We start from the raw sequence: 22,245 nt of genomic DNA, 5'->3' as shown, positions 1-22,245 counted from the left end.
GTGGAGAGCGCAGGTCGTGGTAGTCAAAAGCGGGAACAAACCTCGGATGGTCATCGACTATAGTCAGACCATTAATAGATACACGCAGCTGGATGCGTATCCTCTCCCGCGCATTTCTGATATGGTCAATCAGATTGCGCAGTACCGAGTGTTTTCTACCATAGACCTTAAGTCCGCCTACCATCAACTCCCCATCCGCCCAGAGGACCGACAATATACGGCTTTTGAGGCGGATGGTCGTCTATACCAATTCCTCAGGGTTCCATTTGGTGTCACCAATGGGGTCTCGGTCTTCCAGCGTGCTATGGACCGAATGGTGGACCAGAACGGGTTGCGGGCTACCTTCCCGTACCTGGATAACGTCACCATCTGCGGCCATGACCAGCAGGACCACGACACGAATCTCCAACACTTTCTACGCACTGCATCTCGCCTGAATCTGACCTATAACAGGGAGAAGTGCGTATTCCGTACGCGTAGGTTAGCCATCCTCGGATACGTGGTGGAAAACGGGGTCATTGGCCCTGATCCAGACCGTATGCGCCCACTCACTGAACTTCCCTTGCCCGCTAGCACGAAAGCACTGAGGAGATGCCTCGGGTTCTTTTCGTATTATGCACAGTGGGTCCCCAACTACGCGGACAAAGCTCGTCCGCTCATTAAGTCCACGACCTTCCCACTTACGCCGGAGGCCCAATTGGCCTTCAAGGTTTTGAAAAGCGACATCTCGAAAGCCACGATGCACGCGGTGGATGAATCCATCCCTTTCCAGGTGGAGAGTGATGCATCGGACTTCGCCCTAGCCGCCACACTAAACCAGGCAGGCAGGCCCGTCGCGTTTTTTTCCCGCACCCTTCAAGGCCCAGAGATTCGGCACTCAGCGGTGGAAAAGGAGGCTCAGGCCATTGTGGAGGCAGTCAGACACTGGCGCCATTACCTGGCAGGTAAGCGGTTCACCCTGATCACGGATCAACGATCCGTGGCGTTTATGTTCAGTAACACGCAGAGGGGCAAGATCAAGAACGATAAGATCTTGCGGTGGAGAATTGAGCTCTCCACCTATAATTACGATATTATGTATCGTCCAGGGAAGCTCAATGAGCCCTCGGATGCCCTCTCGCGCGGAACATGCGCCATCATGCAGGAGGACCGCTTGAAGGCTCTCCACAATGATCTGTGTCATCCTGGAGTCACCAGACTCTACCACTTCATAAAAGCCCGCAACCTACCCTACTCGGTGGAGGAGGTCAGGTCAGTTACTAGAAGTTGTCGGATTTGCGCAGAATGCAAACCACACTTTTATCGACCAGACCGGGCACATTTGGTCAAGGCCACTCGCCCTTTTGAGAGGCTGAGTGTAGATTTTAAGGGCCCCCTTCCCTCAACGGATCGGAATGTCTATTTTCTTAACATAATAGACGAATTTTCCCGGTTTCCGTTTGTTTTCCCCTGTGCGGACACGTCGACTGCCACCGTCATCAAGGCATTCAGTGAGCTTTTTACCCTGTTCGGGTACCCCTGCTATATTCATAGCGACAGGGGCTCGTCGTTCATGAGCAACGACTTGAGGCAATTCCTGCTCTCATTCGGGATTGCCTCTAGTAGAACCACGAGCTACAACCCTAGGGGTAACGGACAGGTGGAAAGGGAGAATGCTACAGTCTGGAAGGCTGTCCTACTGGCACTGAAATCCAAGGGCCTTCCAGTCTCCCGGTGGCAGGAGGTCCTTCCAACTGCGCTCCATTCTATCCGCTCCCTCCTGTGTACGGCAACCAATGCTACTCCCCACGAGAGGATGTTCTCATTCCCTCGGAAGTCGTCCTCGGGGACCTCATTGCCAGCCTGGTTGACGTACCCAGGACCCGTCCTTCTGCGGCGCCATGTGAGGGCTCGCAAGTCCGACCCCTTGGTCGAACCGGTCCAACTCCTCCACGCCAACCCTCAGTATGCCTATGTGGCATATCCTGACGGGCGAGAGGACACTGTCTCCATTAGAGACCTGGCGCCCGCAGGGGACGTAGCAACTCCTGTCGCTCCTATTCCCCCAGTCACAGATCCACTACTCCTCATTACTTCCCCAGACGTGGCGCGGTCAGCACCGGGACCAGTGCATAACACTTTTACTCCCATGTACAGCTTGCCTGAGACTCGGAGATCGGCGCCACCATCATCACCACCACCACCACCACCACCACCAAACGTTCCAGGATCCCCTACACCATCGCCTCATCAGGGCCGGCCGGCCCGGGAGTCTTTGAGGGGACAGCCAGATGTTGCTTTGAGAGAGCCACCGCAAGCACCTGCTCCGGTTTCGCAACCGGTGTTGAGAAGATCGCAGCGTCGGTGTGGTCCTCCAGACCGTCTGGACTTGTGAATCCTGTTATTTTTTTTGTCATTGTCTGTTTTCATCCACCCCGCCACCTTTGGTTCCTAAAGGAGGGGTGAATGTGGTGAACCATCGTTGGTTCACCACTGGGGTTGTTATTGTGTTACTGTTGGGCTAGGGTGTTGTTGTTATGGGGGTTGTACTATGTTGTTGGGTTAGGGTGTTTACCTGTCCTAAGTGTTATCATGGCACACTCCAGTGGGGTCCCGCCTCCGGTGGCAGGGTATAAGACCCCCTGCTCCGGCAGGACCCCTTCAGTCTGAACGGGTGAATTTGTGTTAGTAGTTTCATTGTTAATGTGTTAAAGCCTTCAGTTCTAAAGCCTTGTTTCCGGGTGCTCATTGAGGTGCATCAGCCTCTTTCTGCACTGTAGGGTTCCTATGATTCCTATGATTCCTATGAAGTTCACCCAAACATTGGAGGTATCCGGATCCCACAATGCTTTGCTAATGTTCTCGCTCCGTCCCACACCTGTCTCACAAAGGCAGTTGCTACTTTCCATTCGTTAATTTTCAAGAAGGAAATAGTTTCAGATACTCGGCAACTTCCTCTAACTGAAAGTCAGCCACCAATCCACAGGGGCCTGGGTTCCTGCCCAGACACAGGATCATGGGAAAAGCTCCAATCCCTGGAACCTCTGGGACATGCGTTCAGACACATTGCAACATTCCCTTGGGAATCTCCAAGTTCCCTCCTTTTGACCATGTCATTCAGTTCCTTTCAGGTGCTTTGTGTCAACCTGTCGTGAAAGAAGAATGCGAGAATTACACAGCATTTTTCACAAGCTCAGGTGGCAGAGAAGATGTGGTCAGGAGTGAGTCTGGGTAGCTGTGGAGTTTGGGGAATGTGTGCTTTGATGTGGATCAGGAGGTGCCTCTGTCAATCAATCGCAGATAGCGCAGAGACAACAAGCAATTCGCAAAGTAGCTAACTGCTTAAAATCTCCAACCTTGATCGCGGCTTGGAGTCTCCGGCTGGCATCCTCCGGCTGGCATCCTCCGGCTGGGACCCTCCGGCTGGGACCCTCCGCCTGGGACCCTCCGCCTGGGACCCTCCGCCTGGGACCCTCCGCCTGGGACCCTCCGCCTGGGACCCTCCGCCTGGGATCCTCCAGTGCTGCTGAAAGTGGCACTTCTGCTCAGATTTCCGATTTTTCTCATGTCAGTTGACAACACTTCCAATCTTCATGTCACCTGCAAATTTTGAGTTCCACATCCAGGACTTTAATATACAACAGGAAGAGCAATGGCCCCAACTCTGAACTCTGAACTCCACCACAATGCTCCCTCCAATCTGAAACACAACCATTCGCATGACTCTTTCTTGTCACTCAGCCAGTTTCTCATCCGATTGCCTACACTCCCGGTAATTCCATGAGCTGGGATTCTGCTCATTAGTCTGTGTGTTGTATTGTATCAAATACCTTTTGAAAATCCATATACACCAACAGCAATGTCCTCATCAAACAACAGACAGGACTTGACTGTGCCTTTGTTGCCCTGACGATGGCCTTTGATCCACAAACTCATAGAGATAGACAGGAAATCAGCGCGAGCAGTTTCATTGTGGAACTGAGCGTGGTCGATGCACCGGGCTCCCCGACTGGAGGAAGTGGTTAGTCATGATGTGGATATTTGCAGGTGACATGAAGATTGAAGTGGTTAGTAGCAGGAGTGTGTCACTGGCCTCGTGATGCTCACAAAATCCTTTCTGGGTCAAAGGACAAAGGACAGAAAAAAGTACAGCACAGAAACAGGCCCTTCGGCCCTCCAATACTGTGCCGATCATGATGCCCTAACTAAATTTAAACCAAAACCCTTCTGCCCTTACTCAATCCGTATCCCTCTATTCCCTCCCTATTCATGTACCCATCCAGATGCCTCTTAAATGTTGCGAATGTGCCTGCTTCCACCACCTCCTCTGGCAGCGCGTTCCAGATAGTCATCACTTCATCCTGAAAAAACTGAAATGCACAACTGTGATATTGGAAATGATGATGTGGGAATTACATCTGAGACATGGGAAGACAGAGATACTCCAACAATAACACCAACTGCTGACGAGGCCCCACCTGTTATAACTATCAAGGACACAACTCCCCTGGACAGCTCCCCCTGGACAGCTCCCCCCGGACACCTCCCCCCCGGACACCTCCCCCCCGGACAGCTCCCCCCGGACACCTCCCCGCCGGACAGCTCCCCCCCCGGACAGCTCCCCCCCGGACAGCTCCCCCCCCCGGACAGCTCTCCCCGGACAACTCCCCCCCGGACAGTTCCCCCCCTGGACAGCTCCCCCCGGACAGCTCCCCCCCCGGACAGCTCTCCCCGGACAGCTCCCCCCTGGACAGTTCCCCCCCGGACAGCTCTCCCCGGACAGCTCCCCCCGGACAGCTCCCCCCCGGACAACACCCCCCCCGGACAGTTTCCCCCCGGACAGCTCTCCCCAGCCGAGTCCCTGAGACAGTCACCAAAGTAAGAAGTCTCACAACACCAGGTTAAAGTCCAACAGGTTTATTTGGTAGCAAATACCATAAGCTTTCGGAGCCCTGCTCCTTCGTCAGATGGAGTGAAAATCTGACGAAGGGGCAGCGCTCCGAAAGCTTATGGTATTTGCTACCAAATAAACCTGTTGGACTTTAACCTGGTGTTGTGAGACTTCTTACTGTGTTTACCCCAGTCCAGCGCCGGCATCTCCACATCATGGCTACAGTCACCAAATCCAGCCCTGAATCCCAGACTCCAGAAATATTGGACAGTGGGACAGGTTCCACATTCACAGCATCATCTTGCAGAAGGACAAAGTGTCCATCTCTGAGCAGGAATGTCTGAAATGGAAGCACTCACCAATCAGAATCCAGCTCAAATTGAGTGGGAGAATTCAGGATAAAATCCCAGTGGTGTATTCACAACTATCTGCACTATCCAGTAAGGGTGTTCTGTCTCTGAACCGCAGAGACAGCAGGAAGCTAATGATAAAAAGGTAGCTCAAAAAACTGGTCAGTCCCAACAAATCCACCCAGTTTATCCCTGCTGTCACTGTGGAAGGACATGCAGGTCTGCAATTGGGTTCCAGAGCCACATTGTGCCAACAAGACGCTCCCATCTTCCATAATCTGTAAGATGCTACCTGAGAATGTGGAGGAGGGAGAACCAATTACAAGCTTGCAAAGGAATTCGATAATTACCTGAATTGAAAAAATGTATAGGGCGAGAGGGAAAAGTGGGGGGGGAGGGGGTGTGGGCAGATTAGCTGCGGATCTCCTGCAGTGGACTGGCAGGCTTACAATGGGCTAAATGGCCTCCTCTGGCACTGTAACCATTTTGCGATTCCATTCTATAATTTCACCCCTGTCTCTGGCAACTGCCTGAGACAGAACTAAACTGTTTGCAATCTCGATGTCATATTTATCCAGCGAGAGAATGGGAAACTTGAGGCAAATGGAAATAGCTTAGATACTTCCACCGGAAACTAGTTAGAGACACTGAGAGAAAAAGGGAACAGAAAAAGATTCTGAAAGGTTAAGATGATGCAGTTAGAATGAGAGATGAATTATACTGAGCATCAGAAAACCCCTTTTCACATCAGCAACCCAAAATCTTCACCCTGCAAAGGTTCCCTCTCTCAGAGCCTCCCACTGCCCTCTCTGGAGTCACATGTAGGCCAGACAGGGTAAGGACAGCAGATTTCCTTCCTGAAAGGACATTAGTGAATGAGATGGGTTTTTCCAACAATCAACAATGGTTTCATGGTCATCAGTAGGCTTTGAATTCCAGATCATTCAAATTTCACCATCCTCCGTGGTGGGATTTGAACCCGGGTCCCCAGAGCATTACCCTGGCTCTCTGAATTAATATTCCAGGAACAATACCACTACGCCACTGCCTACCATCTCTCCAACATACTGGCAGCACTATAACTCCCAGTCTGTTTCTTAACTGAAGTCAGACACATTCAGTCCTAGAAACATTTAGAACACCCTTTTTATTTAGGACTATAACGTTATTGTTCATCGGTAAATAAGAACATAAGAGTGAGGAGCAGGAGTAGTCCATCTGGCCCCTCGAGCCTGCTCCGCCATTCAATAAGATCATGGCTGATCTTTTTGTGGACTCAGCTCCACTTACCCGCCCGCTCACCATAACCCTTAATTCCTTTACTGTTCAAAAATCTATCTGTCCTCGCCTTAAAAACATTCAATGAGGTAGCCTCAACTGCTTCACTGGGCAGGGAATTCCACAGATTCACAACCCTTTGTGTGAAGAAGTTCCTCCTCAACTCAGTCCTAAATATACTCCCCCTTATTTTGAGGCTATGCCCCCTAGTTCTAGTTTCACCCGCCAGTGGAAACAACTTTCCTGCTTCTATCTTATCTATTCCCTTCATAATCTTATATGTTTCTATAAGATCTCCCCTCATTCTTCTGAATTCCAATGAGTATAGCCCCAGTCCACTCAGTCTCTCCTCATAAGCCAATCCTCTCAACTCCAGAATCAACCTAATGAATCTCCTCTGCACCCCCTCCAGTGCCAGTAGATCCTTTCTCAAGTAAGGAGACCAAAACTGTACACAGTACTCCAGCTGTGGCCTCACCAGCACCTTATACAGCTGCAACATAACCTTTCTGTTTTTAAACTCCATCCCTCTCGCAATGAAGGACAAAATTCCATTTGCCTTCTTAATTACCTGCTGCACCTGCAAACCAACTCCTTGAGATTCCTGCACAAGGACACCCAGGTCCCTCTGCACAGCAGCATGCTGCAATTTTTTACTATTTAAATAATAATCCATTTCGCTGTTATTCCTACCAAAATGGATGACCTCACATTTACCAACATTGTACTCCATCTGCCAGACCCTCGCCCACTCACTTAGACTATCTATATCCCTTTGCAGACTTTCAGCATCCTCTGCACACTTTGCTCTTCCACCCATCTTAGTGTCATCTGCGAATTTTGACACACTACACTTGGTCCCCAACTCCAAATCATCTGTGTAAATCGTAAACAATTGCGGTCCCAACACTGATCCCTGAGGCACACCATAAGTCACTGTTAGTTAACCAATCCTCTATCCATGCTAATACATTACCCCTAACACCGTGCACCTTTGTCTTATGCAGCAGCCTTTTGTGTGGCATCTTGTTGAACGCCTTCTGGAAATACAATCACATCTCCTGCCCTTCTCCCCTCTTTAATCGTTCCTGAATACTTCTGGGAGGGAAGAATATGAAAAATACATTCCAGGTCTTTTCGGAATGTCTCTGTTAATGCAGGCCTGTCACAGCTTGTCTGCAACTCTCTAACCCTTTTGTTTTGCTACAGATAATGATGTTTAAATCATTTAATATTTTCTTAAACACTCCTGCTTTTTCTCGTAATTTGGTCCCACAACTCCAGGAAAATATTTCTAATTTCATTGCTGTTTATAGTTCTCTGTTCACTGACCTCACCACTTGCTGCTTCCTGGTTTTGTTCCCTGTGCAAAATTCATCGAAACACTCAGCAATAAATCAATTTCATCTCTCAGTGAAAAGACAGGTTCATCTTGTACATTTTCCCCTTCCCCCTGAACCAGTCCTAATGCCCCAAGAATCTGAAGCTTACCCACAAACACTTCCCCAGGTATCGTAACCTGCAGCTGGAGTATTGCGTGCAGTTCTGATCACCACACTACCAGAGAGCGCAAAGAAGGTTCACCAGGATGTTGCCTGGTCTCGAGGGTGTCGGCTATGAGGAGAGGTTGAATAAACTAGGATTGTTTTCACTGGAACTACGGAGGCTGAGGGGAGACCTGATAGAGGTCTACAAAATGATGGGAAGCAGAGAGGGGATGGATAGTCAGAGGCCTTTTCCCCAGGGTGGAAGTGTCAATTACACGGGGGGCACAGATTCAAGGTGAGAGGGGGAACGTTTAAGGGAGAAGTGCGGGGGATGTTTTTCACACAGGAAGTGGTAGGTGCTTGAATGCGCTGCCAGAGGAGGTGGTGGAAGCAGACACATTAGCAACATTTAAGAGGCAGCTAGATGGGTACAATGGGTACATGGGAGGGAATAGAGGGATATCGATTGAGTAAAGGGCAGAAGGTTTTTTTTTGTTTAGTTAGGGCATCATGATCAAAGAACAAAGAACAAAGAACAGTACAGCACAGGAAACAGGCCCTTCGGCCCTCCAAGCCTGTGCCGCTCCTTGGTCCAACTAGACCAATTGTTTGTATCCCTCCATTCCCAGGCTGCTCATGTGACTATCCAGGTAAGTCTTAAACGATGTCAGCGTGCCTGCCTCCACCACCCTACTTGGCAGCGCATTCCAGGCCCCCACCACCCTCTGTGTAAAAAACGTCCCTCTGATATCTGAGTTATACTTCGCCCCTCTCACCTTGAGCCCGTGACCCCTCGTGATCGTCACCTCCGACCTGGGAAAAAGCTTCCCACTGTTCACCCTATCTATACCCTTCATAATCTTGTATACCTCTATTAGATCTCCCCTCATTCTCCGTCTTTCCAAGGAGAACAACCCCAGTTTACCCAATCTCTCCTCATAGCTAAGACCCTCCATACCAGGCAACATCCTGGTAAACCTTCTCTGCACTCTCTCCAATGCCTCCACGTCCTTCTGGTAGTGCGGCGACCAGAACTGGACGCAGTACTCCAAATGTGGCCTAACCAGCGTTCTATACAGCTGCATCATCAGACTCCAGCTTTTATACTCTATACCCCGTCCTATAAAGGCAAGCATACCATATGCCTTCTTCACCACCTTCTCCACCTGTGTTGCCACCTTCAAGGATTTGTGGACTTGCACACCTAGGTCCCTCTGTGTTTCTATACTCCTGATGACTCTGCCATTTATTGTATAACTCCCCCCTACATTATTTCTTCCAAAATGCATCAGCATTCCCCATCAGCACGGGCTTGGAGGACCGAAGGGCCTGTTCCTGGGCTGTACTGTTCTTTGTTCTCTTATTACCTTCTTTATCCATCAGCACATGGACACTATCGCAGTAATCCTGCGATTACCACCTCTGAGATCTTTTTAAAAAATCTTTTCCTGTGATTCTGGTTTTAGTGAGAGTCCGGTTACTGATCAATGCTCACTGCTATTGATTGGGTAAACCTGGGAGCAAAGTAAACAGACATCACAGAAGCTACTAGAAGCTGAGTTGTAAGTAGGAGTGCAGACCGCTGTGATTACATAGATTTACAACTCTTGTAAATAAACATAGGAATTAGGAGAGAGTCAGCAATCCGGCCCTTAGCGCCCGCTCCACCATTCTATACAATCATGGCTAATCTCCATCTCATCCCAACTCCACATCCCTGCCTTTTCCCCATCGCCCTTTATCCCGCTTTTGATCAAATATTTATCTATCTCTTTCTTGAAACCTTTTGCAAATTTAGAAACCAGGGTCATCACTGCGTTGCTCCAAGAAATATAGAGAATAATCCAGCAAGTATCCAACAGCTGGTGTTCAAAAAACCAACAGTTAATGAGTACTGTTGGCTTAGGAAATTCCAATCTCATCCATGCCTTCCTCACACTCTGTCCGGTAGTTACACACCCCCTCACCTCCTTCCAGGCATGTTGTCCTCATTACCTTCTGGAATGTATCATCCAGGAAACTCCCAGATTTCCAAATGCACTGTAGCGACAGAGTACAGGAATGAGATAGAGAATCTGGTGAACTGGTGCTACAACAATAATCTGTCCCTCAATGACAACAAAACGAAGGAGATTGTCATCGACTTCAGGAAGTGTAAAGGAGAACATGCCCCTGTCTACATCAACGGGGACGAAGTAGAAAGAGTCGAGAGCTTCAGGTTTTAAAGTGTCCAGATCACCAACAACCTGTCCTGGTCCCCCCATGCCGACACTATAGTTAAGGAACCCCACCAACGCCTCTACTTTCTCAGAAGACTAAGGAAATTTGGCATTTCAGCTACGACACTCACCAACTTTTACAGATGCACCATAGAAAGCATTCTTTCTGGTTGTATCACAGCTTGGTATGGCTCCTGCTCTGCCCAAGACCGCAAGGAACTACAAAAGGTCATGAATGTAGCCCAATCCATCACGCAAACCAGCCTCCCATCCATTGACTCTGTCTACACTTCCCACTGCCTCAGCAAAGCAGCACGCATAATTAAGGATCCCACGCACCCCGGACATTCTCTCTTTCACCTTCTTCCTTCGTGAAAAAGATACAAAAATCTGAGGTCACGAACCAACTGACTCAAGAACAGCTTCTTCCCTGCTACTATCAGACTTTTGAATGGACCTACCTCGCATTAAGTTGATCTTTCTCTACACCCTAGCTATGACAGTAACACTACATTCTGCACTCTCTCCTTTCCTTCTCTATGAATGGTATGCTTTGTCTGTATAGCGTGCAAGAAACGATACTTTTCACTGTATGTTAATACATGTGACAATAATAAATCAAATCAAATCAAATCAAAACTGCTCCTCCATAAAAGCAAATTACTGCGGATGTTAGAATCTGAACCCAAAAGAGAAAATGCTGGAAAATCAGACCTGCTGGGATTTTCCAGTATTTTCTCTTTTGATTTCCAACTGTTCCTCTAACTGTGTAACTGGGACTTGGGCCTGGAGTGACTGACACCATTCGCAGCACACATGGTTACCCAGAGCCCAGGATCCTTCCTGGATTTTCCACATGGAAGCCATGATGTGGAGATGCCGGCGTTGGACTGGGGTAAACACAGGAAGGAGTCTCACAACACCAGGTTAAAGTCCAACAGGTTTATTTGGCAGCATATAACCCACTAGCTTTCGGAGCACTGCTCCTTCATCAGGTAAGTGGGAGTTCTGTTCACAAACAGGACATATAAAGACACAAACTCAATTTACAAAATAATAGTTGGAATGCGAGTCTTTACAGGTAATCAAGTCTTAAAGGTACAGGCAATGTGAGTGGAGAGAGGGTTAAGCACAGGTTAACGAGATGTGTATTGTCTCCAGACAGGACAGTTAGTGAGATTTTGCAAGCCCAGGCAAGTCGTGGGGGTTACAGATAGTGTGACATGAACCCAAGGTCCCAGTTAAGGCTGTCCTCATGTGTGCGGAACTTGGCTATCAGTTTCTGCTGCGTGATTCTGCGTTGTCGTGTGTCGTGAAGGCCGCCTTGGAGAACGCTTACCTGAAGATCAGAGGCCGAATGCCCGTGACCGCTGAAGTGTTCCCCAACAGGAAGAGAACACTCCACACAACCTCAAACAGACCATTGTCCGCAGCAAACTACCCAGCCTTCAGAACAGTGACCACAATACCACACAACCCTGCCACAGTAACCTCTGCAAGACGTGCCGGATCATTAACACGGATGCCATCATCTCACGTGAGAACACCATCCACCAGGTACACGGTACCTACTCTTGCAACTCGGCCAACATTGTCTACCTGATACGCTGCAGGAAAGGATGTCCCGAGGCATGGTACATTGGGGAGACCATGCGGACGCTACAACAATGGCTGAATGAACACCGCTCGACAATCACCAGGCAGGAGTGTTCTCTTCCTGTTGGGGAGCACTTCAGCGGTCACGGACATTCGGCCTCTGATCCTCGGGTAAGCGTTCTCCAAGGCAGCCTTCACAACACACGACAGCGCAGAGTCGCTGAGCAGAGACTGATAGCCAAGTTCCGCACACATGAGGACGGCCTCAACCGGGATCTTGGGTTCATGTCACACTATCTGTAGCCCCCACGACTTGCCTGGGCTTGCAAAATCTCACTAACTGTCCTGGCTGGAGACAATACACATCTCTTTAACCTGTGCTTAACCCTCTCTCCATTCACATTGCCTGTACCTTTAAGACTTGATTACCTGTAAAGACTCACATTCCAACTATTATTTTGTAAATTGAGTTTGTGTCTTTATATGTCCTGTTTGTGAACTGAAATCCCACTCACCTGATGAAGGAGCAGCGCTCTGAAAGCTTGTGTTACCAAATAAACCTGTTGGACTTTAACCTGGTGTTGTGAGACTTCTTACTGTGTTTTCCACATGGAATCAGGGCACAGACATCAAAATCACTGACAGCAAGATCCCAAATCATGCCTCAATTCTGCTTCACAACATTCAAGACACTGAGGAACTCACCTTGGGTGACTCTGAGACACACCCTCCAAAAGACAAGCTCTCACTTTGGGACTCAAGCATTAAAATTAGCGTCAGGCATTAGAGATGTTTCTGTCAAGTGATTTAAATAGAAACTGTTTCAGTTCCACTTCATCATTCAATGGCTTTTAGAATCAACTTCCTTTTAACGGATGTGAAGAATCGCTCCCATTTACAAACCACACAAAACTGCTCAGTCACCTCACAGATATTAAACTTCACGTCTGGATAGGATTTGCTTCCGACCTCACATTTCCCCAGGTAACTTCCCAGAACTCCAGTGTGAAACAGAAAGAGCAAATTGTGATCTGAGAGATTAGTCTTCAGTAAAGCGAGAGGCTTGTTTAAACCTCCAGGCCCACTCCCAGTGACTCAGTTTGGACTCGGGATCGAACAGACCGACTTCTGAGGCAGAACATCATTGACTCAGGTTCAGTTCCAGTGACTTGAATTCATAATGAAGGCAAACAGTCCCAGTGGCGCACTGTCAGAGGGTCAGGACTGAGGGAGCGCCGCACTGCCAGAAGGTCAGTATGAGGGAATGCCGCACTGTCAGAGGGTCAGTACTGAGGGAGTGCCGCACTGTCAGAGGGTCAGGACTGAGGGAGCGCCGCACTGTCAGAGGGTCAGTACTGAGGGAGTGCTGCACTGTCAGAGGGTCAGTACTGAGGGAGTGCCGCACTGCCAGAAGGTCAGTATGAGGGAGTGCCGCACTGTCAGAGGGTCAGTACTGAGGGAGTGCCGCACTGTCAGAGGGTCAGGACTGAGGGAGCGCCGCACTGTCAGAGGGTCAGTACTGAGGGAGTGCTGCACTGTCAGAGGGTCAGTACTGAGGGAGTGCCACACTGTCAGAGGGTCAGTACTGAGGGAGTGCCGCACTGTCAGAGGGTCAGGACTGAGGGAGCGCCGCACTGTCAGAGGGTCAGTACTGAGGGAGTGCTGCACTGTCAGAGGGTCTGTACTGAGGGAGTGCCGCACTGCCAGAAGGTCAGTATGAGGGAGTGCCGCACTGTCAGAGGGTCAGTACTGAGGGAGTGCCGCACTGTCAGAGGGTCAGTACTGAGGGAGTGCCGCACTGTCAGAGGGTCAGTACTGAGGGAGTGCTGCACTGTCAGAGGGTCAGTACTGAGGGAGTGCTGCACTGTCAGAGGGTCAGTGCTGAGGGAGTGCCGCACTGTCAGTGGGTCAGTGCTGAGGGAGTGCCGCACTGTCAGAGGGTCAGTGCTGAGGGAGTGCCGCACTATCAGAGGGTCAGTACTGAGGGAGTGCCGCCCTGTCAGAGGGTCAGTGCTGAGGGAGTGCCGCACTGTCAGAGGGTCAGTACTGAGGGAGTGCTGCACTGTCAGAGGGTCAGTGCTTAGGGAGTGCCGCACTGTCAGAGGGTCAGTACTGAGGGAGTGCCGCACTGTCAGAGGGTCAGTGCTGAGGGAGTGCCGCACTGTCAGAGGGTCAGTACTGAGGGAGTGCCGCACTGTCAGAGGGTCAGTACTGAGGGAGTGCCGCACTGTCAGAGGGTCAGTACTGGGGGAGTGCCGCACTGTCAGAGGGTCAGTACTGAGGGAGTGCCGCATTGTCAGAGGGTCAGTACTGAGGGAGTGCTGCACTGTCAGAGGGTCAGTACTGAGGGAGTGCCACACTGTCAGAGGGTCAGTACTGAGGGAGTGCCGCACTGTCAGAGGGTCAGTGGGTGCAAAATTGCTGTAATAAAGGATTGTCAGATTAGAGGAGTAATTTCTCAGGGATTCGAGATGAACCGCTGATCCATTTGGGTTCCGAGAAAGCTGGAACTCGACAGGAAAATGACGGACATTTCCGCTTGGACAGGCGCTGAGTACAAAATGCTGTAAATAATCACTGTTAGTTCCCGCACTGAACATTGAGCAATATTTATGCTGATCCAGTCAGTTTTTAACTGATTCTGGGAATCTGACTTTGGTTCTTGAGAGACAGCTTTACAGCAAAGATGTTCCCATCATTCCACAGCCCCTTCCAAACCTGCAACCATCTGAAAGGACAAGGGCAGGAGATACTTGGGAATACCTCCACCTGGAGGTTTCCGCCCAAGTCACTCACCATTCCGTTTGGGAAATATATCGCCGTTCCATCACTATAGCTGGGTCAAAATCCTGGAACTCCCTCCCGAGCAGCACTGTGGGTGTACCGACACCACAGAGTGCAGCGGCGCAAGAAGGCAGCTCACCACCACCTTCTCAAGGGCAACTAGGGATGGGCAATAAACGCTGGCCTCGTCAGTGACCCAGCGGCAGTGTGGTGAGTGGTTCAGAGAGGAACCTCCAGGTGGTGGTGTTCCCAGGTATCTCCTGCTCGTGTCTTTCTAGATACAGTAAGAATTTTCACAACACCAGGTTAAAGACCAACAGGTTTATTTGGTCGCACGAGCTTTTGGAGCATTGCTCTTTCTTCAGGTGAGTCACTCACCTGATGAAGGGGCAATGCTCCGAAAGCTCGTGCTACCAAATAAACCTGTTGGTCTTTAACCTGGTGTTGTGAAAATTCTTACTGTGTTTACCCCAGTCCAACGCCGACATCTCCACATCATGTCTTTCTCGATGGTAGTGATTGTTCGTTTGGAAGGTGTTGCCTTCAGAGCCTAGGTGAGTTTCAGCAGTGCCTCTTGTAGATGGTACGCACAGCTGCCATTGTGCGTCTGTGTTGATGAACGGAGGAACTGGTGAAGGTACAGATTTGCGTGATGAATTTGCTTTCTTGTCTTGGGTCAGTGGCTGTCCCTCCGACTCCAGCTTGGAAGCCCAGAATCAGTCACATGGTTAACTGTGGAAAGCTCAGCTACATTACTGAACTGTCTGGATTGGAGTGACGATTGACTGTTGGCCGAGAGAATGGAAATGTATCATCGGGTCTTGTGACAGTTTGTAGCGCTGATGGATTCTGATCCACCTCACGCTCAGTTAGAACTGGCAGCAAGTTCAGTCAGAAGGAAAGACATTCTCTGTGAAACGCCCTGGAGAGCAAAAGTCAACTCGCAAATTCCTCTCATTCAACCATGCATGTTCAGTCATTAAACTTCCCCTACACGCCCATTCAGATTTCCAATCTACCTCTCTTGCATAATTCGCACCCTTTTCCCTTTCACATTAACCCACAATAACCCACAATCTCCCGCAATAACCCATAACATCTTGCAATAATGTTTATTTATTAATCACAAGTCGGTTTACATTAACACCGCAATGAAGTTACTGTGAAAATCCCCTAGTACCACACTCTGGCGCCTGTCCAGGTTCACTGAGGGAGAATTTAGCATGGCCAATGCACCCTAACCAGCACGTCTTTCGGACTGTGGGAGGAAACTGGAGCGCCCGGAGAAACCCATGCAGACACAGGGAGAACGTGCAGACTCCGCACAGACAGTGATCCAGACCGGGAATCGAATTCGGGTCCTTGGAGCTGTGAGGCAGCAGTGCTAACCCACTGTGCCACCCTAACGCACAATATCCTGCAATGACCTGCAAAATCATAGAATCCCTATGGCGCAGAAGGAGGCCATTCAGCCCATTGAGCCAGCATGACAACAATCCCACCCAGACCTTATCACCGTAACCCCATGCATTTATCCTGCTAATCCCCCTAACACTAAGGGGCAACTGAGCATGGCCATTCAGCATAACCCACACATCTTTGGAGTGTGGGAGGAAACCGGAGCACCCGGAGGAAACCCACACAGACACGGAGAGAACGTACAGACTCCGCACAGACAGTGACCGGAATTGAACCCGGGTCCCTGGCATTGAGAGGCAGCAGTGCTAACCACTGTGCCATAGGGCTACCCCTACAATACCCTGCAATAACCCACAATAACACACAATACCCTGCAATAGCACGTAATACCCTGCAATAGAAACATAGAAACTAGGAGAGGAGGAGGCCATTCAGCCCTTTGATCCTGAACCGCCACCATTCACTATGATCATGGCTGATCATCCAACTCGATAGCCTGATCCCACCATTCCCGCATATCCTTTGATCACCTTTGCCTCAAGAGCTGTACCGAACCGCTTCTTGAAAGCATTCAGGGGGGCGGTTTTCCCATCATGCTGCACTGACGTTTTAGCAGAGCGGGCCGGGTGATTCTAGCAATGGCCGAATTGCGGTATTCGCGGTGGGCGTCCGGGCCTCCGGGCGTCCGGGCCTCCGGGCGTCCGGGCCTCCGCGCGTCTCCCAGACTAAGGTCTTTGGCATTGACGAATCCACATTGAAAATCAGCGTAACGGACATTTGCATGTGTTTACATACCTTACCTTCTAATTAGTGGGTGTGTGACTAGAATCTCTGTCCCCACTAGTGTCTCTGGCGTGACGTCACGCTGGCGGGGATTACAACTGGTGTATAACAGTCCCGAGCTGATGTTGAACAGGAGTAAGGAGGTGAATCTTATGGAGTCGCACCCCCGCCATGCAGGGGGAGGGTGGAAGTGGGGCCTGGAAATCCTGCTTTCTGTGGGGAGGTCCCTGGAGAGCTGCCTCCAGGCCCAGTGATGTTCCATGTAGTCTCTGTGGGGTGGGGTCCTTTACTGAGTGCTGGTCAGGCTGCAGCCACTCTGCTGCTCATTGTTCTGGCTGTGGGGTGTGGTGAAGGATTGGACTGAGTGCTGGGGTTTTAGGGAGGGGGTTTGTGGGGGGGGAGTGCACCATGTGCTGCTTGAGTGCTGATCAGTTCAGGCAGCTGGCGCTCCGAGCAGGGGGCGCAGGTTAACACAGACACTCAGACTGCACGGACTCTGCAGTGAATGGGAACCCCATCTTGTGATAATTGGGAGTCTGTCCCTGCCGCCTCTCCCTGGCCTGCAGCACATTCCTGGAAGGGAAAGCTGTCATTGCACTCATGGCAATGACTCAAAGGGGCGCAATGTGTAAGGCCAGCGAACAGGCCAGTGATTACTACACCGTACAGCGGTGAGAGGCCGGTGAACAGGCCAGCGAACAGGCCAGTGATTACTACACCGTGCAGCGGTGAGAGGCCAGCGAACAGGCCAGCGAACAGGCCAGTGATTACTACACCGTGCAGCGGTGAGAGGCCAGCGAACAGGCCAGTGATTACTACACCGTGCAGCGGTGAGAGGCCAGCGAACAGGCCAGCGAACAGGCCAGTGATTACTACACCGTGCAGCGGTGAGAGGCCGGTGAACAGGCCAGCGAACAGGCCAGTGATTACTACACCGTGCAGCGGTGAGAGGCCGGCGAACAGGCCAGCAATGTCCATGGGGGGTGTGAGGCCAGCGATCTCAATGCTGGGAGGACTTGTTTAGCGATCTCTCAGAGATCGATGCATGCGCGGGGCCCGCTCAGCGCACTGACTTCAACCTCTCCAGCGGGAATAGGCGCCGCCCCCGGATTTTTTGGGTGATTCACGCTGGGACACTCTGCAGTGCAGAGTGAGGGAGATTTATTTTGAAAACCCTGCTGAAAGAAACAGTGTGATTCACTCCAGTTTCACACGAGTTTGACATTCAGCAATTTTTGGGAGAATCACCCACTCAATGTTTTGGCATTAACTACTTCCTGTGGTAATGAATTCCACAGGCTCACCACTCTCTGGGTGAAGAAATGTCTCCTCAGCTCCATCCTAAATGGTCTACGCTGAATCCTCAGACTGTGACCCCTGGTTCTGGACTCCCCCCACCATCGGGAACATCCTCCCTGCATCTACCCTGTCTAGTCCTGTTAGAATTTTATAAGTCTCTATGAGATCCCCCCCTCATTCATCTGAACTCCAGCGAAAACAATCTTAACCTGGTCAATCTCTCCTCATACATCAGTCCCGCCATCCCCGGAATCAGCCTGGTAAACCTTCGCTGCACTCCCTCGAGAGCAAGAACATCCTTCCTCAGAAAAGGAGACCAAAACTGCACACAATACTCTAGGTGTGGCCTCACCAAGGCCCTGAATAATTACAACAACACATCCCTGCTCCTGTACTCGAAACCTCTCGCAATGAAGGCCAACATACCATTTGCCTTCTTTACCGCCTGCTGCACCTGCATGCTTACCTTCAGCGACTGGTGCACAAGGACACCCAGTTCTTGCTGCACATTCCCCTCTCCTAATTTATGGCCAGATAGTAATCTGCCTTCTTGTTTTTGCTTCCAAAGTCATTTGTCCAAATTATACTGAATCTGCCAATCATTTGCCCACTTACTCAATTTGTCCAAATCACACTGAAGGATCTCTGTATCCTCCTCACATCTCTCCGTCCCACCCAGTTTTGACTCATCTGTAAATTTGGAGATAATACAGTTAGTTCCTCATCTAAATCATTCATATATATTGTGAATAGCGGGGGTCCCAGCACTGATCCCTGCGGTACCCCACTAGTCACTGCCTGCCATTTGGAAAATGACCCGTTTGTTCCTACTCTTTGTTTCAGTCTGCCAACCAGTTTTCTATCCATCTCAATACCCTACCCCCAGTCCCACATGCTTTAATTTTACACGCTATATCCCACAATATCTCCTCAAATGGGCTTCTCTCTGGGTCTTGAGGAGGTTCAATGGGAATTGACGCAGGTCAGTTGAGAGTGAAAGATCAAATTTGCATTTCAATAGAACATTTCATGACCTCAGACATCACAAACTGTAACAACCGACAAAGACCTTCTTGAAGTGTCACACGGTTAAAATGGACGACACCTGTCATGAAATGATGGGATGTTGTCAAAATGAATGATTTTTTTTTGAACAAGTAAAATGAAACTGCCACGTCGTTTATAAACTGTGTCCAGGCAGGCAGAGAAAGAATTGGGAACAGGCTGTTCTTTGCAATCAATACAATCAGTGGTCAGAGTGCTGTGAGCTAGAATAAGGTTTGGACACAGATGAGGTGTTGAAGCAGCAGCAGCAATAGGGAGCGAGACGCTGCCAATCCCCAAGGAACAGCCCGGCCAGAGATGAAGTGCTGAAGGCAAAAGTCAGTTTGTGCAAAAAGATCATTTTCTTTGGCGAACCGAAGACCATTCCCAAGTCCTGGTCATTTCAGCTGTGCAGTGTGGTCATCACTGGCTAATTTGATCAATAGGTTTGCAATTGTTTGAGAAACATGGGGTCTGAGCAGAGTTTAGGATTGTGGGGGAAGCAGATACTTTTAGGTTTTCAGTTTTTGAGGGACTACGTGCTTACTGTTAATTTGCTGAAATATAATATTGTTTTCTGTAGTGTTTTAGTATCTTTCTTCTTCTGTAATAATTTTTTTTAACAAAGGAGAAGTCTGAGTTCTTATTGGTTCCGTAAATATTTCTTCCTAATATCCATTAAAGCAATACACCAATGGGAAGCCAGCGTTTCAGGTTGGGACACTCGCACACAGAACATCACCGGGGTTTTGTAACATATCAAATTTGGGGCTCGTCTGGTATATTTTAAAGATCATAATGCTTTTGTTGTAGAGAATTTGACTTTATAAAGATAAAGAATGTGAGAAATGTGGAAAGTTATTATTCAAAGTACAAGACTGCAGAAGAAATTGTTCTCACTCTAGTTCTAAACTTATTTGGAAGTGGAGAACGTAACTGCGGCAAAATTGAAAAATGTGCCCAAGGCTGAGTTATTGGAATTGGCAGAGAAATTGGAGCTTGCAGGGTTAAAGAAATCCGAGATTGTGGAAAGATTAGCGGAGCAGTTAAATCTGCCAGAGGTGTCGAGCAAACCCACTTCTCTAAAATGTGAGGCAGTGGAGTGAGCACACATTCAGGCTGAAAGAAAAATGGAAAAAATTGGAACCAGAAAGAGAAAGAGAAAAGAAAGTTTTTCAAAGGGAATTGGAAATGCAGAAGTTAGTAATGGCAGAAAGAGAAAAGGATAAAGAGAGAGAATGTAGAATGCAGCAGGTCAAAGCGGAGACACTCGGGCAGGGTGAGGGAGAAAGCAGCTATAGACAGAAACCTAGTGGGGAAATGTTTAAATTTGTACTCAGTACTTCCATAATTTGAGGAGCAGGCTGAAGAAGCATTCTTTATATTTTTTGGAAAGGTAGCTAAACAATGAAAATGGCCACAGGAGAGTTGGACAATACACTTGCAGAGTAAATTTGGGTAGGTAAGGTGACAGAAGTATCTGCATCTGATGGGGAGAAGCTGAAGGACTATGAGACAATAAGACCTGTCCTTCGTGCATATGAACTAGTTCCTGAGGCACATAGGCTGAAGTTTCAAAACACAAGTAAACAGCCGGGGCAAACTCATCTTCAACTAGAAAGACTAAAGGAAAACTATTTTGATTGCAGGATAGGGGCTTTAAAAATCCAGAAAATGTTTGAAGCTCTTTAAGGAGGTGACAGTTTTAGAAGAATCTAAAATTCAATCTCTTTGATTGTTGGAGTGCATGTGGGGAGATAAAGACTGAATTAGCTGATGGTTACAAACAGGGCCGTAGAGCTAAACTGTTTTTCCGCAATTCTTTCAAATCGGAAAAAGGTAGAAAATGGGAAGTTGTGAGGAAAGACAACCAAGGAACAGAGGGAGTGGCTGAAACTCACCAAGAGTTTTCACCGTCACAGAGAAAGGGCTGTGCTAAAGAGCTTTCACCCCTTCTGGAAGAAATCAACAGGTTAAATGTTACCATTTCAATAAACTGAGCCACATGAAATCAGAATGCTGGTTATTAGAAGGAAAAACACAGTAAGGAGTCTCACAACACCAGGTTAAAGTCCAACAGGTTTATTTGGTAGCAAACACAACTAGCTTTCAGAGCGCTGCTCCTTCATCAGGTGAGTGGGAGTTCTGTTCACAAACAGCAAACAGGGCATATAAAGACACAAACTCAATTTACAGAATAATGAATAATGATTGGAATGCGAGTCTTTACAGCTAATCAAGTCTTAAAGGTACAGACAATGTGAGTGGAGGGAGCATTAAGCATAGGTTAAAGAGATGTGTATTGTCTCCAGACAGGACAGCCAGTGAGATTTTGCAAGTCCAGGCAAGTTGTGAGGGTTACAGATAGTGTGACATGAACCCAAGATCCCGGTTGAGGCCATCCTCATATGTGCGGAACTTGGCTATCAGTTTCTGCTCAGCAACTCTGCGTTGTCGTGTGTCGTGAAGGCTGCCTTGGAGAACGCTTACTCGAATATCAGAGGCCGAATGCCTGTGATCGCTGAAGTGCTCCCCAACAGGAAGAGAACAGTCTTGCCTGGTGATTGTCGAGCGATGTTCATTCATCCGTTGTCGCAGCGTCTGCATGGTTTCCCTAATGTACCATGCCTCGGGACATCCTTTCCTGCAGCGTATCAGGTAGACAACGTTGGCCGAGTTGCAAGAGTATGTACCGTGTACCTGGTGGATGGTGTTCTCACGTGAGATGATGGCATCCGTGTCGATGATCCGGCACGTCTTGCAGAGGTTGCTGTGGCAGGGTTGTGTGGTGTCGTGGTCACTGTTCTCCTGAAGGCTGGGTAGTTTGCTGCGGACAATGGTCTGTTTGAGGTTGTGCGGTTGTTTGAAGGCAAGAAGTGGGGGTGTGGGGATGGCCTTGGCGAGATGTTCGTCTTCATCAATGACATGTTGAAGGCTCCGGAGGAGATGCCGTAGCTTCTCCGCTCCGGGGAAGTACTGGACAACGAAGGGTACTCTGTCCACTGTGTCCCGTGTTTGTCTTCTGAGGAGGTCGGTGCAGTTTTTCGCTGTGGCGCGTCGGAACTGTCGATCGATGAGTCGAGCGCCATATCCTGTTCTTATGAGGGCATCTTTCA

At 49.2% G+C, this 22,245-nt stretch overlaps 1 protein-coding gene across 2 annotated transcripts in view; it reads left to right on the top strand.

Annotated features, from left to right (window-relative positions):
* LOC144503448 (natural resistance-associated macrophage protein 1-like) overlaps positions 1–22,245 on the top strand; it is a 432,123-nt gene that overhangs the window by 340,828 nt on the left and 69,050 nt on the right. Inside the window, exon 1 of one of the 2 annotated variants that reach the window (XM_078227768.1) lies at positions 12,705–13,050. The exons of the other annotated variant lie outside the window; for it this stretch is intronic. The gene's annotated coding sequence lies outside the window, so the exon portion shown is untranslated. Of the gene's footprint in view, positions 1–12,704; positions 13,051–22,245 lie in introns of those variants that run through there. 2 annotated transcript variants of the gene reach the window in all.

Source organism: Mustelus asterias, chromosome 14, assembly GCF_964213995.1.
Source record: "Mustelus asterias chromosome 14, sMusAst1.hap1.1, whole genome shotgun sequence".
Lineage (NCBI taxonomy): Eukaryota > Metazoa > Chordata > Chondrichthyes > Carcharhiniformes > Triakidae > Mustelus > Mustelus asterias.
Note: the sequence above shows the minus strand (reverse complement) of the source record. Positions and strands in the feature narration are given on the sequence as shown.